Source organism: Balearica regulorum, chromosome 14 (assembly GCF_011004875.1).
Source record: "Balearica regulorum gibbericeps isolate bBalReg1 chromosome 14, bBalReg1.pri, whole genome shotgun sequence".
Taxonomy (NCBI): Eukaryota; Metazoa; Chordata; class Aves; order Gruiformes; family Gruidae; genus Balearica; species Balearica regulorum.
In genome coordinates this window covers 3,240,401-3,247,969 of record NC_046197.1, presented here as the reverse complement: position 1 = coordinate 3,247,969, position 7,569 = coordinate 3,240,401, and positions in this window count along the sequence as shown.

The window sequence follows — 7,569 nt, the reverse complement described above, 5'->3', positions numbered from 1 at the left end:
AGTAGTGAAACGTCCCGGCCAGATGTGGGTTTGAGGTGCACCTCGCCTGGGTGTTTTCCAAGGTACACTGAGATACATGCTGTGCAGCAGAGAGTCAGCTCCTCTCCCTCCATCTTCTGCTTTCTCCTCAGAGAGGATTCAAGTTTATTTAATCTCAGATTTCTTGCTGAAAAACACTCAGTGAGCATGAAATGCCTTTGAACTCCGGGAGCATTGCTACCGCCTGTAATAAGGCCGGGTAGCAGGAGACAGCCGCTTCCGTAGCTATTACAAACACATCTGCACAACGTGATGCAGGAAGCATCTGAACGCCTCCATAGCCTTGCACGCTTTTGTGAGCACATTAGAAAACACGAAGGACAGAGTTTGTGACCCGCACGACCCGCTCACCGGCCCGCACACAATATGCAACAGGGGCAAATTGTTGAGCTTAATATAAAAGTATTTCCAGCCCAGACAACAATCAGCTGCGAGGGACTTGGAATACATTAGAAAGCGGATAGCCAGGAAACCCTTTCCATGAAGTGAAGAGAGGATTTAGTTGCTGAGTGCTGCAAAGATGCATACATTTTCCTAAAAAAACATTCGTGGTGCCAACATGAAGATTCAGTGCATTGTCAAAACAAGCCAAGACTCTTATTAAAACCAATTGCTTTGGTTTGTTAGGCTACTTTACTATGGTGTCTCTAAGCCAACATATGTATTTGGGTTTAGAAGAGCTGTTTCAGCCAAACCTTAGGTGGCTAGAAATGAATGTGAGCTGAGCAGATGCAGGGTATCATTCACCCACTACTGTCCTTTGGAGGCTGTTCCATGGTACGTGGGACACGGTATGTCAGATGTTGGCTTTCTCTGTGAGAGCAGATGGCCTCGTGATGAAGCTGTACACTATGACCGCCTCAGAGGTACGGGCAGTGCTGTGGGAACCCTAGGTGCTCCGCATTTGCATACACACTAATGTAACAGAAGAAAATAAGACAAAATACACACGGTATTTCTTGTAAGCTGGATTGCATTTGACTGAATGTCATGAATAGCAAAGAGCATTTTGAAGAGCGAGGTAATATCTTTCGTTAGGCTAACTGTGGTGATACCAGAAAAGAAGAAGAAGCCCTTGTACGCTTGAAAGCTTGTCTGTTTTTTCCAGCTGTATCGGTCTAACAAAAGCCCATCATGGCTACAGCAATACTACTGCTAGCATAAGAAATAAATGGTGTGCGCTTCTGAAGTGCAGTTCTGCTCTTTATGGTAGCAGGGTTGTTCCACCCATGCCGATGAAGACAGGTGGGGTAACTGAATTTGGAACCAGGCCTCCTGGGTGGATGTGCTAATACAAGCGAAAAAAAACCCCAACCCCCAAAACGCTTGAAAAATCTCTTGAATGTATATTTGAAGCCAGAATTATCAATTTTTACTTTATTCGGAATACGGCACAGGAAGATTGGCTCTGTTGTAACAGCAAGCCAAAGAAAGATTAAGACTTTAAGGGGGATTGGGTAGAGATGGCAATTGCAATAGTAAAATGCATCAAATGATGAGGTTTTGGGCAACGTGGTCTAGTGGAGGGTGTCCCTGCCCACAGCAGGGGGGTTGGAACTAGATGGTCTTTGAGGTCCCTTCCAACCCAAACCATTCTGTGATTCTGTGAATCTAAAAATCAGCAAGCCAAGAAATAGGGACTCTTCTGTTCCTGTTTCTTTATTAAGCCTTTTAGTTCCTCTGAGCTGACATCTATATTGTGCCGGTGCTGATGTGTTCCCCCTTGACTCTGTTATTTCTGTGTTGCCGTTGTTGCTCCTCTCATCATGGCAGACACAGAAGAAAACCTGAAAGACTCTGTTTGGGGAGGAGACTGGTAAAAGCAGAATGGTCTTTTGTTTTTCAGAAATAACAAGATGAGAGTCAGAAACCACAGTTAAAAAATATTCAGCCTCGGCCTCCACAGACCTCCATCTCCCCGGCCCCTACGTGTGAGTTTGGCTCCTGCCTCTTCCTTTAACATGCTTCGTGACCCTGATCCCATCACTTTGTGCTGATTATCTATTTCCTAAAAGGATTTAGCAAACCAATGATGTTGTAATGAGTTGGCTAGCGATGCAATATCCGCACTGGGTAGCGGGTCGAGCTGCTCCGAGCTGCCCCATAGTTAACAGTTTGGGCGCACTACGTTTTCAGGCGTACTGAAGCAGACCTGAGAATCCCAAGGGGAGATGTGTTTTGCAGCAGGGAAATGTTTGTAGGCTGCAAAATAGCGACTGTGCTCGGTGTCCTTGATGTGTCTACATGTGCTGCGAGGTGTGAAGACCCGACGCTAGATGCGTAGGTGCTCCTCCATCTCTGGAGAGCAATGGAGCGTCGGCACGTGCCGTTCCCATGGGCTGCTGAGGGGCACTCAGCACGGTCAGCTTTTTAAAAGCAAGGACAGACGGCAAGTCCTAGATTCCCATGATCTGAGCAAAACCTCAAATTCAGCCTGCCTTCCGTGAGCGGTATTCGCACATCTGAGCCTCAAGGCAAGCTCCCAGCCTAACTATCAGACTCTTGGCAGTAATTTCCACACCAGTTTGTTGTATTTGGACTCGACATTCCCCCTTGACCCCAAAAGTCACACTAAAACGCTAAAAGTATTTTCTTTACTTGCTAAAGAAAACACAGAGGACTTTATTTAGTTATTCAGAACTCCTCAGCCATTCTTCAGTCACTTCATGATTTCCAGAGATTGTATCTGTGCCGTTGTCTCCCGGCTCCGTTCGCTCAGAGTGGCTCGGAGGGGAAGGAAAGCTGTTACATTTCATTGTCCTCAAAAGAGGGGAGAAAAATCCGACTCATGCTCCCAACCCAAACAACTCCGCTGCCTCACGCATTCTTGACAGCCAGCAAGGCTCCATTGAAAACTGTCTGTAGCCTTTAACTCCCTTCTAACAAGTTGGCCATTTCCATAGAGAAGATTTTTTCTCCACTGATTTATGAGCTTTAATTTATATGCAAGCCTGGAATACTTGCTTTGGGAAGAGTTCTACCTCAAGCCAAGCAAGCACTGAGATGTACAGCACTTTGCATGGTATGTTTGGTATTTTCATGGCCCAGTCTATAGCAGGCCAAAAAATCCCAGGTTAGGAGCAATCCTGGTCGTACGTGGTGCCGAGAACTCTTGCTTCCCAGCCTGGCTGGGCCAAAAAGGTGCATTACTGAATTGGGTGGATTTAACAGGTTTGGAAAGCCTCTGCGTGACCCAGGCAGGCACAGTCTGTAAGTGTGGAAACGCTGCTGCAGCCTGGGCTCCTGTGCAGCCCCTACATGATCTGGGAAATTGTTTAACGATGTCTCAATGGGTGGTAATGGGATTTTCCAATCCGGAGCTGAATCGCCGGAGCCTGGGTGTAGGTAGGATTGTGCTGACTCCGTCGACTGTGCTGACTCCACCGTTTCCTTTGGAAGGGATCGAGAGCCTTTGGCACTTTGTTGCATTAGGTTGGGAGCTCCTGAGTTCTGGCTTCTCGGCTGAGATATGGCAACTGGTGATATGCATCCCCAGCCATGGTAATGTCCCATTTTGCTTTGCGTTTGTACCTGCTAGGAGGATCCAAATTGCTGTTGCAGTGTCTGAGCTGAAGGTTGGTACCTTCTAGCTGAAGGGTGGTGAATTTTATATATGCTTTACTAACTTCACCGCTTGCAATGTAGGAGCAACATGCTTTTCATCCATTGGTTTGTTATCACCATTCGTTGCTCTGTGTTATACATACAAAAGAAGGGATTGGCTTCTGTATACTTAAATGTGAGGAGCCAAGTTAAAATCACTGGAGTTTGGTGGAGCGAGGAAGCACGCTCATTATACTCAGCCCTTCCTGCCCTCTCAAATCGTAACGCCCAGGAAAAGTGCCCTGTGGGCAGCCTTGTTGCTTCCACAGGAGGAGAGGCATTTCATGCTGTGTCCAGAGGAGCAGGCTCAGCTCAGAGGCTGCTGGGGTGGCCGAGATCCCTGTGGGCAGCACTTGTTGCAGGGAAGGGACTAGCAGATTTCATTTTGCCAAGCAGAAATTGTCAGGCAGCAACATCTTTCGGGAGTGCCTTCCTTCAGCCAAGTGAGCAGGGTAAGCATGGTTGCAACCCCATGATTGCTCAGCCGTGTACATGTGCCCTACAAGCACTTGTAACTGTCCCCCAGACAAGTCATGCTGCCCCACGGCTGCCCCACAGGGAGCTCCTGGTTTGCCTTGCAACGGCCAGAAGCGTGCACCCAGGTGGCAAGTACACGAGCACCACTCGGGGCAGAGACGTATGGAGTTACTGTGGTTTGACAGGTTATGACAGATCAACTCAGGCCTTGGGAAAGGTGATTAGACCCGATGAGTTTGGGTTTGCCCTTGAGGGCACACACGGGCAGTTAGTGTTGCTCCGGGAACTTGTTAGCTATAGTAAAACGACCACGGCTGAGCCCTCAAGGGCTTTGTCCAACAGCACGGCCAGAAGCCATGCAGAAAAGCACTTAACTACCTGGGTAAGTCCCTCTATGCAGGAAAACACTTACCAACATGCTGACAGTGAAACACATGTTTAAATGTTTCTCTAAACACTGTGGCCTTAGGTCAGGTTCCTCAAGCGTGTTTATCTCCTTGACTCCCATTGATTGCACCAAATACCTTCCAAGGCTTGAAATTTGATTGCAGCGGAAGGAGGCATGTTGGCTTTGGAGGATGGTAATGAAGCCCCGTATGCTGGATCCACTGACTTAGCACTGGATGGTGATGCTTACACATCCTGGAGCTAGTGAGACCTGTTGGCCCGAGGGGTCACCTATGCAGAGCTGTGAGCTAGCAGCAGCAGTATGTTTACACAGTTGTGGTTGTCTAATCTTGACTGTTATCATTCATTTACATCAGCTCTTTCAAAAGCCTCCAAATACTTTATCTAGCACATTGAGATTGGGGTCTTACTGCCAACTGTTATGCACCTCCACCTTTGTACAGGAATGAAGCGATAGTGCTCTAACGTAAGCTCTGTTTTAGGTAAAACTGAGAAGGGTCTGGGTAGATGGGGAGAGCTGTTGTCTTCACAGATGAAATGGTGAGGAGTTCATGCAACAGTGTTTGGTTCTTTGCAGCAGGTTGGTTCTGCTCAATGCCCAACAAACTGGTCAATGGCTGGGTCACCTCTGCCCCTTGGTGATAGAATTAAGAATTATCGCTAACTGGATCTGAAGTTTGGAAGGATCCTGCTACACTTGAGAACCTCCTTTCATCTGATAAAAGGCTTGACTATGTAGCTCATGGGAGCCCACCAGGTTACCACTGACTGTAGGAGGACTCACTGCAGTACACCTAGAAGGTCTCCCATGGAAAGTGGTGTGTGGCTTATGGAACGGCCCGTGGTGGGGGTACGATCAAGTCCTGAGGATGCACGTAGATCTGAATGGGAATGCGTGATGGACATCCCAGGAGGCTGGGAGTGTGAATTTGGACCCAGGCACCAAGGCTTACTCACAGACTTATGATAAGAAGGCTTGGGGGAGAGGCAAAGGGTTATTTATCTATTTGTTTGGCTGTAGACAAGGCAATAAAAGGTGATCTTTTAGAAAGCTCAGAATAAGGAAACCTGAGTCAGAGACAGCCTCAGCCTCCTTCGCCGTTATCTGTGTTGCACTAAACAATAATTCATTGCTCTCTCTGGCTTAAATAAAATTGCACTCTTGGATGTGACCTCCCTCCAGGGACCCACTCCACCCACCAGTACCTCCCTGACCTCATCGCCCCTCTCCCTTCTCCACCCGGCACTCGCTCCTGCAGTGCTGGCCTCCTCGCCCCGTCCCCCGCCAGCAGCTCCTCACAGCCGGGGCCGGGTGCTCACTGGTGGCCGAGTTCACTCTTGCAAAGTTTGGCTCTTGAGTGGTGTTTCATCTTTGCCCGGGAGTCCCCTTCCCTAGCCATCTCTCACCTTACTCCTACCTTCTTCCAGCTTTCCCTCTCCACTGCTTCCTGATCCTCCCTCTAAAAATAAGCTCTGTGGTTTGGGAGTTTCCAAACAAACAAACAAAAACCAGTGGAAGGTTGTGGTTTCCACTGCTTTTCTTCCACTTACCTAGAGTGGGAAACCACCTTTCGCACAAAGACGTCACTACACGGCACAGAAGAAGAACGTGCCAGTGAAGAACACAGCAGGCATGGTACTTTGGCACAGCCGTGGGTGTGTGTCATCTGAGATGGTCCTGGCAGAAGAAGGAGTGCAGTCCTTGTAATGCCTCTCCCATCCCCACCCTTCTGAGCTGCAGCGATACATGAGCTCTGTGTTCTTGGTAAAGAAAACAAAACTCGGAGGTGGTCATCAGAGCAGCTTGTTCATCACATGAGGAATATTGTTCTCCACCAACTTAAGCAACATGAGATGAACTGAGCACTCTGGGTTGCGTTTGCTGTTGGGAAGCAGATAAAATGTTCATTGAAATGCCCAGGAACTAAAATTGTCTTTAGGCGTGACACCTCCACTGTTTGATCAACAGCTGGGTAATTGGGGAAAAGGTCTCAGAAGCAACAATAACAAAAAAATCTAAACATATTGGTATGTATATAAATATATACATATTATATCTCTGGAGTATAATTTGTCTGATATTAAAATCCCATATTCTGGATATGGGTCTCTCCTGGCAGCTTTCCAGCTCTCTGCTTCCAGAGGTGGGCAAACATGGGAGTCTCAAGGTCTCTACCAGCATGACAAGGTGCCACCGTGACTATGCTGGGTGTCGGAGGCTTTCACGCAGGAGGCAAGCAGAGACGGCCTCACTGAACAGACCAAATCCTGCTCACCTTCTTCTCGCTAGCCCTGAACGAAGAAAAATTTGGCCGAATACGTTGCTTTGAAGTTACTGTCTGATCATGATTCACTGTCTGGCTGCCCCAGTTATTAGGCTGCTTCTACCACCTCTTGCTTTTCTTTACAAGTTCCATCGCACTTTAATTTCCTCCTTCCTTTAGCCTTGTGCTATAGGTCAGTGTCTGGCAGGGATGGATTCAGCTACGTAATGGCTGTGCTGGTGCTCCTTTGGTCAGGTCATCAAACCCCTACAGGCATTGCTGCCCGAAGCCGGGAGCCATTCAACGCTTGCTCAGATGCTTTCCTCCAGGAATCTGCAGCCCAGAGTGTGCTGGAAAATTTGATTGGTATGAACAGGGTTGTGCTACGTGTGTGTTTGTGTGCAGAAATAATTAACCTGGTGCAATGCTCAGTGCTTGCACAGTCGGACTGGTGCTCCTGCGCCCTTTTGATGCTGATTGATCCCTTGCCCAACCCACATGCCTCTTCGTATCAATAAACCAAAATACCAGCCCAGAATTGGTTGTGGTGCGAGTTTTCCATGTGGATTACAAAGATTTCAAACACAAACCAGACTGCAAATCCTTAGAGAGAACATGTGCTTCAGGCTGCCTCCCTTGCAGGTCATTGTCTGCTCCTTCTGCTGATGCTCACTTACAGGAAAAACGTTTGAACTGGAAGGACCTCTTTGCTTTTTTGTGTAAAAGGGAAAAGGGTAAGAAAACATCCCATCCTAAAGCATTACCAGTTATGTTCCCA